Genomic DNA, 12,267 nt, shown 5'->3' with positions numbered 1-12,267 from the left:
TAACACCCTGTATCTGGGAGCTGGCGCAAGACAGTTCTCAAAACTTCAGTCACTACAGAATGCGGCATGCTCGAATATTGCTGGACTTACCTAAACATCATCCGACGTCCAGCGGTATAAAGCAGTTACAGTGGCTTCCAGTTCGACGACGAGTGGACTTTAAGGCCCTCTGCTTGGTGCACAAAGCTCTGTATGGAGGAGGAGGGGGGACCTTAGGCTCCTCTTCCCTCGGTACATACCAGCACGCTCTCTTAGGTCTGCAAATATGGGGTTCGTATGTCTCCCCAAGACAAGAAGAGTCAGATGGGGAGGAAAAGGTTTTTCGTTCCAAGCGGCTAAGCTTTGGAACTCCCTCCCTACACAGATGCGACAACAACCTAACAGGACTCTATTCAGGAAAACGTTGAAAACCTGTTTTTTTGCAAAAACGTAGATCTGCTGATGCTGCACTACCCGCACACACCTCAGCACCAAGACGCCTCGGCAATAGCGCGCTTAATAAATAATTCAGTCAGTCAGTGTTTGGTTGGGCCCGTCAGAAGAGATTGTCCACTTTTCGAGTACAATGCTCTGTTATAATGTCCCCCAGGTAGTAACCATCGATCCATGGCATAGCCTGGGTCGTCTATTCGGCGGTAAATGCCATGGTTAATGGCGGCCAGGTGTTCTGCCCAATAATACTTTTTGAGGCCAGGGAGGCCAATACCTCCATTGCACCAGCCGAGATTGAGTTTGGCGAGTTCTATATGAGGTTTCCCATTCCATAGTAGGTTCCTTTGGAGGTTTTCGATTTCTGGCAGGAACTAGGTCAGGGGAGTTTTTCAACACGTATAAAAAGCGGGGCAGGGACATCATTTTGAAAAGCTTTGCCCTGCCTAGCAATGAGAGTGGGAGTGCCCTCCAATTTACCATATCGGGCTTCAGTCTTTGTAGGGGTGGCAGGAGGTTATGCTCAAAGCGGTGTGCAGAATCCGTCGTGATAAAAATTCTCAAGTATTTAAAACCTAACGTCATGATCTGGGCCAGGCACCCTTTCGGGAGGCCGGGGGGGGGGGTCCTTTGAGGACATATGTAATCGATTTACCCCAATTGATCAAGTAGCCGGAGTATCTACCAAAAACTTTTTTGGTAGATATCTAGCACACTTATAAATGACGCCTTAGGTGAAGCCAGGAAGAGAAGGATGTCATCCGCATATAGTGAAATGCGGTCTTCCCAATTATCTGCCCACCGCATTCCCCGTATCACTGGATCTTTACGGACCCATGATGCCAATGGCTCCAATGTTAGTGCGAAAAAGAGGGGATATAGCGGGCAGCCCTGGCGAGTTCCCATTCCAAGTTCAAATATTTCCGACTTTTTGTTATTAACGTCCACTTGGGCGAGGGACTCCGAGTAAAAGAGTTTAATCCATTGGGTGAAGCGTGGTCCAAAACCCATTTTTTCAAGGACTGCAAAAAGGTATGGCCATTCGATGGTATCGAATGCCATTGTGGCGTCAAGAGATACAATTATTGCCATTTCTTGAATAGTCTCTACTCTCCCCATCACCCCGTGAACTCTACGTAAATTCAGTGTGGTGATTCGTTGAGGCATGAAGCCTGATTGGTCCGGGTGAACCAGCCTGCTAATCACTTTGACCAAACAGCTGGCAAGGAATTTGGCTAAAATCTTGGGTTCCGCATTAAGCAATGATATTGGCCTGTATGAGGCACACTCTGTCTTTGGCTTACCCTCCTTATATATTGTCACTAGTGTCACAATCCGTTGGTCCCTCTGGAGTATTCCCAGGTCCCTACTCTCCTTTGTACATCTCCCGCATGTATGATGCAAGTTTATCCGGCCGAAGTTTAAGCTTGATTGGTAGGCCATTCGGGCCCAGAGCTTTCCCTGATCTGAGACTTCTAATTGCCTGGGCTATCTCGTTGTTAGTCAGGTCACTTTCTAGCAGTGCTAAGTCATCAGTCGAGAGGGTCGGAGGATAATGTCTCTGAGCAATTGTTGAGAATCAGTTGTTGTGTATGTTGTCTGTGAGCGGTATTTGTCGCTGTAGTGTGCCGCCAACATGTTCGCTATTGCCTGTGGATCAGTGATTTTTTGGCCTGTCTTGTCTACTAACTCAGGCACCTGTTTACTTGCAAGTTCTTTCTTGTCCAGCCATGCAATGAGTTTCCCTGCCTTGTCTCCCAAGTCATATATTCTTCCCTGCATCTCCCGTCCCATGACTTTGGCCCTGTCAGTCACTATCGCCTTGTAGCTGTCTCTCTTGAGTTGTAGGACATGAAGCTTTTCTGGCATCACCTCCCCGTCAAGGTCTCCCTCCAGCTGAAGGATTTCATCCTCTGCTGCGACCACATCTTTTAACTTTTCCTTCCGCACCCCTGCTATCTGGGAGAGTGCCTGCCCTCTAATTACAGTTTTGAACGCCTCCCACATTGTCTGGTCGGAACGTACCGACCCCTGATTTTACCGGAAATAAAGTTCCATTGCCTCGTGCAGTGCTGTTCGGACCCCTGGGTTACAGAGGTGCCAGTGGTTAATAGGGGCGACTCTACCCATCCTCTGTTGTCCAATAACAAACTGGGCCCATATAGGGGAGTGATCCGAGATGCCCCTTGTCATATGTCTTACTTCCTGAACATGCTCAGTTTGGGACTCCGGTATCAATAGGTAATCAATGCATAATAAGCTATGGTACGCTCCTGAATGATAGGTGTGTTGGATACTATCGGGATGAAAAGACCGCCAGACATCAATCAGTCCCAGGGTTTCTAGGAAGTCTGGCAGCCACCAGTTAGAGGGACCCAATTCCCTGGGCGGGAGACGATTCAACGTGCCTGAGACCACAGAGTTAAGATCTCTCTCCACAATGAGAAGGCCATCCGGGATCGATGGGAGTATGGACCCCAATTCTATGAATGCAAGCCCTTGGAGGCCCGGAGGCACATACACCGACATCAAGGTCAGGGTTTCCCCTCTACATTGCCCTGTGATACCTATGTATCTACCCCAGGTGTGTCAGCCCACGTTGAAGTAACTACCATGGGGAAGGAGTTTTTAAGCATTATTCCCGTACCCCTCGAGCCTGTGGTGAAGCCCGAAAGCGCAGCCAATCGGTATCCCCGCCTATTGAGGGCCTTCCAAGTGTTACTCACACAGGTGTGTTTCTTGAAGCATTACCAAGTCTGGGGCGTGTCGCTTGATATTTTGAAGTACTACACATCGTTTGATTTTATCCCCCAGAGACCATTGACATTCCAGCTCATTAATTTGATACTCTTCTCACATTGTGTACTCATCAGGACCTACGTGTTCCCAGTCAAGTAAAGCGATAAATCTATGGCACCTTGTCGACCCAACATAAAAAAAACAACAAATCAACATCCCCACCCAACAACCCCCTCCGTGCTTCTCTGCACTCTGGGCTCAGAACTGCCCATCAATCACTTAATGCAGAGTGCCTGTCGCCCAATAATTAACTAAAAGAAGAAACTGGGGGAGAATAAGGTGTCCCGTACCCCCCCTCCCAATAATGTTATTCATTGAGTTCCCCAGGCATGGTCAGGTTACCTGTTCCTGCGCCTGGCAGGCAATGTTCAATAGTGAATGAGTGTCATCCTGGTCATCACTTTTGACTCTAGCTGCAAGTGTTCGGTTGGGGTAGATTCAGTGGGCACCGGAGTTGTGTTCTGCCGCCTCTCTCCAGCTGTCGAGCCACTCAGCTGCAGCTTCTGGGAAGTCGAAAAATCTGGTTCTTCCCTCGGCTTCCACTCGGAGCCGGGCCGGAAACAACATCGCATATATCAAGCTTTTTTCTCGAAGTCTCTTTTTGACCGCCAGAAATGAATGCCGCTGCCGTTGTACCGCTTGCGTAAAGTCCGGATAAAAGGTGATTTCTGAGTTCTCATATCTGAGTGGTGGAGCTACTCTGGCGGAATGTAGGATAGTGTCTCTATCTCTGTAGTTCAATAATCTGGCCAGTATCGGGCGGGGAGAAGCCCCAGACTTTGGGGGCCTCCCGGTACCCTGTGAGCCCTTTCGATCACAAAGAGGTGTGATAGGCCCTTTGGTTGTAGGTGGGCAGTGAATAGGTGTTCTTCAAAGAGATCCATAGCCGGCCCCTCCGATTTTTCTGGTACCCCTAAAATACGCACAGTGTTGCGCCTCGTGCGCCCTTCATAGTCGTCAAGCTTGCTTTCTGCGAATTTCCGGAATGCTTGTAGTTACTGGATTTCGGTTTGTAGCTGTGTGGTGTCTCCCACCAGGCTCGCCGGGATGATTTCCAGTTGTTTGACCTTTTCTCTCTTAGTGGCAAGGTCGGCCCTGATGAGCATCACCTCAGAGGAAAGGGTGTCCATCCGTTGTTCCATGGATGCTCGCATCCCGGTAATGGCTTCCATGACGTCCTTTAATGTCAGGTCTGGGGCCTCACTTTCCGCTCCCCCCCGGCGGTCTGTCTTTAATCTGCCTCTGATTGGGTAGGACTGCTTTTGGGCAGGTGTAGCGGTCCAGCTTATTGTTTTGGACTGTCTTAGGGCGCCTTGTAGTCGACATGGCGAGATCCAGTGTAGTTGCAGGACTGAGGCTCTACAGCTGGCGACAGCGGTTCTTGGTGCGAGTAGTTCTCCACTTGGACGAGGGGGGAGGGGAGGGGAGAGGAGAGGAGGGGTGAAGTCGTTGGATTGCCGTTGACACCGGCTCCCCACTGACTGCCGGAGAGGGGTGTAGCAGTACGTGTGGCTAAAGCTGCGTCAATTCTGCTTCAAGTCTCAAAACCCCCTACCGTGATGGTCCAATCTTGGTGCCCCACTGCGTGCTCTGGGCTCGGACTACGGCCTCCCCAGAGCGAATTCGGGCCTTCAGAAAGAGGTGACAGCTCCCCAGGGGGTGCAGGATCGTAGGCTTCTTAGCGGTGGTCGTACCTCTAAGACACACCACTGCGCGCAAGGACTTCAGGCTCAGTAAGTGCTCACACATCCAGCCAGTCCGCTGGGTAGGGGGTGAGTGGGAGGGGGGAAGGACCCCCCTGTGCTTCCAGTGGGCTGCAGGGGAAGGGGGTTGAGAAGTTGCCACTGGTCAACTAGCTGGCCTGATTTTCGTAGCGAAACTTGGGGCACGGGCTCCTCAGTTGCCCACCTCTTGTGCATCAGGATCAGCCACGCCAGGTCTGGTCTTCATGGGGCGTGTTCCTCCGATCCTGCACCGCCCGATATCCGGCCCCCCTCTGGACCCAGTGCAATGCGAGGGGGCTACAGCTCCTCTGTGTCCTATTGCAATGTGTGGCCTCTTCACTGCGGCGGTCCGCACCTCCTCGTTTTCACTGCCCCCCTACTTGCAATGGTGCTGCCGCTGCTCCTCCAGGGTCCATCAGCTGCAGGGTATATTCAAATAGGGCCTCTCTTACTTGTGAGTGTAATCCCGGCCACACAGCGTTGTTTGCAGGATCGTGGACTTGGGCGCTGGGGTACTCCGCCGAATCTTGTCGCCTTCCAATCGCTCACCTTCAGGCTCGGTCACCACTCCAGGCCCCGGTTTCCACGTCGGAGAAGGCCTCAGCCAGTCGCGGCACTAACTTCGGCTCCCGGGACCTGTCGAGTTTGGGGTCGTTGCACTCAGTGGCACCTCTGGTTGCTGATTCTTTCCTCGGAGGAACAGATTTGTGTGGCGGATTAGCGCATTCAGGGAGGGTGTCACGGAGCAACCCTAGCTAGCGGTCATCTTGTTACGCCGTGTAGCCACGCCCCGTTTCTGTACATAATTACTGTATTAAGGATTGTTCATGTTTTATGTATCACTTGTAAATGTTATCTCATAACAAATGAAGCGCTCTGAAACCTTTGAGTATAGCTAGACCTATATAAAATTGAAAATAATAATAATTGTAACATGATAATGTTAAAACTAACTTTTCCTAGGAAATGGCACTAAATAGGAAAAGAGTAGGCCTCACAGACAAAAAACAAATTTTCAAAGTAGCAGTAAAATGTGTACACAGGCCTAGAGTTTCAAAAAGACTCCTGTGCAAAATGTTACATCACTCTCCTTAGATACATGATATTAAATATTAAAAGCATTCACATTGTATGAGTAATTGGTGGCTGTTGTACGGGTAAAATGCTAAAATAAAAGCGCCCTCCCTTTTACCACACTGCAAACGATAGATTTTGACTGGCTTGGAATGCCTGCATTTTATTAGAATGACCTGAGCTGAGTCCCAGCACCAGCTGCTGCCTTCTCTCCTAAAAAGTGTAGAAGTTGACACCTGCGGGCCATAAAACACCGCTAGATAAATAAGACAGGGCTGACCCAGGCACAAGTAAAAACTGTGGCAATTAGGTATTAAATTAGTATCAAATAGCACATAAAAGCACCTACCTTATAGACAACTAGTCTTGAAAGTTAGAAATATAGCTTCATTATTTTGGATAAAAGAAAAAGGATGAAAGTCAGGACTTTCTTTCCTAAAAAGCACATTTGTGGTTCTAATTGTTAATAATGCCTTATTTCCAAAAGTGTAAAATAACTTTCTATGTTTCATTAAAGCTTCTGTGCTTAGTTTCAAAAGAAGCTTTGTAAGCGTTATAAATAAATGCATTTAAAGACAAAATGAAAGGAATGAGGCTTGCTTTTCATACGTAGCAACAATTAAAGGGTTAGTGATTATTATCCATTAATGACTACATGTAAAATGTTATTAAAAGTTATTGCACTAAAATAATTTTTGCATTTTTATGATCTTTATAATGTCTAATAACCGTATTGTGAAAAATATATAAAATTTATCAATGTCTAAACGGGCGAATATGTTGTGTACTAAAGAAAAAGGGCGAATATTAAGTTTACCTAACAACGCCAATATTACTGTCTCTTAGTGACAAACTTAAATTAGGATTTCTAGTATGGCCTAATGGCTGCAGTCTCAAATACAATTAAAAGTTATGCAAAAAGAGTAGCTCTAGAGACGTGAATTACATCGCACGCCTTAATGCACAATAGTTCTGGGCGCATTATGGCATTCTGAAAACTAAAATTTTGAGCCAGTTCTTTAGGTGCTAGAAAGCACACTGCACACAAATAAAAATAAAAAACAGCAGAAGTTAGATCCTACCTTTCAAATATCAGGACGGACGCCCCTCAGTCATGCTTCTCGAGAGATACTTTCAAATGTGTTGGCCACATGGGGATAACTTTGCTCAGACAAGGGACAACAGGTTTAAGGGTAAGAGGCCAAGTTCTGTATTTAGCCCTAACTAGCACTGCGAAAGCAAAATGTCTACGCAGGGAGTTTTAAGCATTTTTTTTTATCTGAGGTTAGCCACTGTGACTGTGTGTGATTTCCACTTTTAAGGGGCCTACATTAGACTATGAAAGCATCACAGCATTTCCTGATGTATACATGTACATATATAATTGTGTAAATGCAAGATGTACATTTAGTCTATAGCCCTTGTAGTAATAATACAAATAAATAAATAAGGGCTGTGTTTGGTTGAAGGGGAAAGATATTCCTTTTCAGCAGTTTTTGCTTCTATTCGGTCTACAGCCAATGCTTTGTGTAGAAAACATGTAACACGTGTTAAGCAACCGCACACTAGAGTGCAACTTGTTCTAAATAGAAAAAAATAGATATATAATACATGCTTGTAATGTTGAAGAGTAGTTTAACAATAACTTAATACCTTGTATTAATTAAAGTTTCTGATTATAGCATGGTAGGATAAAACACTACAGGTAATGTAAACTTTGCTCTCAGGATGTCTGAGGCTATCATCTACCTAGGAAAAGTAGGGACAAATTAATGATCAATTCATGTTAATAATATTCAGGATATCATTAAGAAATGGAAGAATTTACATAGTTGTTTCAATTAAATTATGGCCTTGATTAAGCCTTCCTGGAACAAGATTGGACACCACAGATCTGTTTTAGATAACATTAGCTAAAGAAAATATTGCATATTCTGTTAGGAGCAGATGGGGATATCACTGTTTTCTTGAGAAATAATACCAGTGTAGGAGATATGCAGGGTGGGGTTTATTCTACTGAACAACATTATCAAGGGGAACAGCGTAGATACCAGAGAGTACATAAGAGTAGGGTGTTGCAGGGATTCTGCTTATGCGCAGAACTATGCGCAGGAACCCAGACCCTCAGTGAATTGCGGTGTACCAAAAACTCACCTCAGAACCCAGAACCCCTTATCCGGCCAGCATCAGTGTCCCATTCGTTATCCGAGGTTTAGCTCGGCGGTCCCAATGTATAGACAACCCAGAACAAGCGACTTAGTATATTTCTCAGGAATGGTGGGAATCAGAAATACCTTTTCGTAATTATTCTCGTACCAGTCCACAACAGAATAAACAGAGACACGGGAAAAGTTTAAAGAGTTTATTTTATCAACCTCATGTCCTAAGATGCAGCAGTTTGGCTAACATTAGCAGACAAACGATTAAAATCAAAACCATCAGCATAGTTACAATACCATAGAAAATGAAAGGAGTAATCATACTAAAATGACAGTGGATCTAAGCCACCTTCCTTTCTCTAACACACTAATAGTATTATTAGACTAATAAAAGGTCTCTAGGCTTGAATGGGGAACCCCATACCGTAAAGATCAGCTCAGAGAGTTCACATCACAGGATCAGCTATGCTCTGCTCCTAGGAACGCTCTTCTTCCGAATGTAATGAAAACATGTAACACTGCAATATTAAAAGCACTCGACTTTCAGGTATTTGCAGCTGCGTGCGTGTTATGACTAAACTAGTGGGCCGATCAACCTGAACTCAACAACATGCACCGTCTAGCGACCCAGACTGTTTCTTTTACACTGTGTACAGACCAAGGTCGCTGCTCACTGTTTGGGATGGTAACAACAGACAGTTCTCATGTGAAGCAAAGTCGAGTAAGCATTTCTCAATTTAATAACATGTGACTACAGTGTCGTGTTCAAAAGCAGCAAAAGCAGCAAGATGGCTTTCTAACATCTAACGCGGTTATGCTAACTTAGCATTGTACATATGTAGATAACGATCTTCACTACACCCCTCCTTGATCGGACCACTAACCAGTAGGGGCACACTTGCAAGAACGCAGAGTTCAAGTTTGATAGAACGGAACCAAGGGCATGAACTATAAGTCCATATAAGGTAAGTGAAAAAGTTCGAAGGAAAAAAAAAAAACAAAGAAAAAAGTTACAACGGAGTAAAAAACCATGTAGAGGATAAAAAAAACATCATTGAAGGACGTATGACGAAATGAAAATGCAAAAGTCAATCCATCAATGTATAGGCACAATAAGTTGCAACAGCTTCCAAGAGGAAATCATTGGAACGTTCCGCAAAATTATCTGCCATCCAGTTCAGGACGGGGATGGTACATACATGCTCCTCAACCACCGGAGCCTCCAGCACCAGACGAGGACAACTGGCGTGTACTTCAAGATAACTTCTTGCTAAGAAGTCAATCGCAGCCGTTCCGATGTTCCGAAAGACAGGCTGCACACAAGTAAAGTAGGGAAACCGGAAGGACAATCCATAGGCTATGCTTAGAGTTGCCAGTGGTAAAGTGCCATAGTATTCAAGCATCCGGTTACGAAGATGGAGCAGCCGGGACATGTTGTCGTGTGACGCAAGTTGTGCATCCATAGCGCAGGGCGCAGATCAACAACAGTATTCCAGCTATGACGGCGAGAAGTAAAGGGAGACCTCCGAAGACACTGGAAAAATAGAATGAAAAAAGGCCGGGATCACACCAAAAATAGTTTGAAAAGAGGTCACGAGGCCGGAGCCCACAATTTTAAAACAATGAGCTATGCCACTTGTGGACGAGGCATTAAAGATAGTCTGAATCAGAGTCCCAAAATGAAGTGGGAGATCAGTATTCAAAAGCGCTTGCACCTCAGTGCGGGTGTTTGCTACGTGAAGGACAAATGTTTCCCGGGATGAAGTCAACGCGACTTCTTTTTGAGACAATAGAGCCCTTATTCTGCTCATCTTGTTGAACTCTGCTTTCAAGGTTGGAATGGAAGGCCAGATGGATACATCGAGCCGGCCATGCGGGGGTGGGAAAAGGACGTTACTACAGCAAACTACTCTCTGTGATACAGTCACTATGTAGGGAATTCCCACTAACATCCCACAGCAAGCTTCATTATTTAACAGCAAATAACTACCGTTAGCAAGCAGCGTAAAAGATGGAGTAATAACTGGCACAGGAATCCCTTTCAGGACACAAGCTAAATTAGGGGCGTGCACATTACATGCACCATGCAATTGAATGTGCCTACACACAACAGAGTGATCCGGAGTCGAAGTGCACTCTTCACCTTTCAAGTAAACCTCCTTGCCGTCCCTCACACATCTGTATGTGAAAGGGAGTGACCAAACTTCATGCAGGAAGGCAGTACCGAGTTGTTCATATCTGCCTAAAGCATAATGTTTCATGCACGAACTAAACTTAAACAGGGGGAACGGTAACATGATCAACCCATGTACAAGCCACACAGCAGAATTCAATTCAGCAACAGAGAAAGACAAAGGTTCTAACTTTTCAATGTGTAGTAATGAATATGTAGCATCTTTCATGGACATGAATTGCTGTTTTGCAGTTAAATTAAAAGGAAGGAACAAAGATGAAGTATTCATGTAATCCCAAGGGACTTTCCCTGCCTTTAAAGTTTGCAACGTCCATGCAAACTGCATAATAGAACGCAATTGATTTTGACCGTGATACAATACAGACAAATCATCCTGCACAATGTCTACCACAGATGATACAATATTATCTAAGGTATAAATTCTAGAAGAGAGGGTGTTAATACTATTATCTATTACAGCCAACACCTTTTCGATATTGGCTTGATCAATAGCACGTAATCTGGATGCAGCCTCAATTTGTGATAACTTCCAAACTTCGTTATAAACAGCATACACCCATCGTTTGGGCCTGCCAACAGCAGGACCCTTAACAAAATCATTCAAATCTATTTTGTCATTTAATCGTGCTAAATGAAGTTTAACAGACGCTAAAGTGGAATGTTGCAGCCAAGACTGGCATAACTTCCCTACTGAGTAGGTAGTTACAGTGTCAGAAGATTCAAAACGGGGGTCTACACGAACCTGTGTATACCCCTGCTTGAGATCCAGAAACCGATGTTGACAGGAGTCTGAACTTGTTTGCCACACCAACCACCCTTCCGGATTCAATTCAGAAATATTGAAGGACGTGTTGGAAACCTGTGTCTGCAACATAGCAAGTGATAGATCCGTATGATTACCCCAATTGGGATAAGCACCCAGACCCGGAACGGAGGGAGAATTTAATCTTTTAGAAGTAGCCAATCCAAAACAGGTTGTCTGAAAAATGGATGAATTTAAAAATAACATGTGATTCGGGATAAGACAGGCACGATGCAAAGCTTCTGTTCTCTGTACTTGCCATCGTTTGGAGCCCCAAACCGATTTAAGATCTACTGTAGCTTTCCACAGATCATACCCGCTGTTAGACCTGACATCCTTGGCGTGGGTTTTTCCCCTATCTTTTGCCTCTGCTACCCGGATTTTTGATGCTGTGCTGGATTTCGTTTTTGCTGGTTTAGATGCTTTGGACACTCTGCCACTGCTAATCAGTGCCAGAGTGTAAGTGCTCCCTGTGTAAAATATCATATTGATTGGTTATACCTAATTGGCATATTTGTATCACCCTGAAGTCCCTAGTAAAGTGCACTGTGTGTGCCAGGGCTGGTGATGACAGATGCTACTAGTGGGCCTGCAGCGCTGATTGCGCCACCCACACGAGTAGCCCTAAAATGGTGTCTCAGGCCTGCCACCGCAGACCTGCCTGCAGTCCCTGGACTGCCATGTCCCCCTGGCCAGTGTCCACACTGGCCAGGCCTAACCCTTCCCTTTTTGTACACATCAGTCATTCCTATGGAAGGCCCACGGTACCCCCCTGGGCAGGGTGCAGTGTATGTAAAAGGTAGAGCATGTACTAGTGCAGGTATCATGCTCTGGTAGTGAACAGCGGCCATTTTGCGTGTTCACTGCTGCAAGGTTATCTTGCTCCATAGGCTAACATGAAGGAGGCTGGTGCCAATGGCCATCAGCCTATCTTCCCAAAGGAACAAGATAAGACATGAGTGTTTGATATCCCTGAGCTCAGCATTTAATAACACATCTTTTAGGAGAGGTTGTTTTTAAACCCCGAGTTGGAGAACAGTACTTTTTAGAGAGTAGCTGTTCTCTTGTCTGACCCTTCCGTGTGCC

Source organism: Triturus cristatus, chromosome 2_2, assembly GCF_964204655.1.
Source record: "Triturus cristatus chromosome 2_2, aTriCri1.1, whole genome shotgun sequence".
NCBI classification, from domain to species: domain Eukaryota; kingdom Metazoa; phylum Chordata; class Amphibia; order Caudata; family Salamandridae; genus Triturus; species Triturus cristatus.
Note: the sequence above shows the minus strand (reverse complement) of the source record.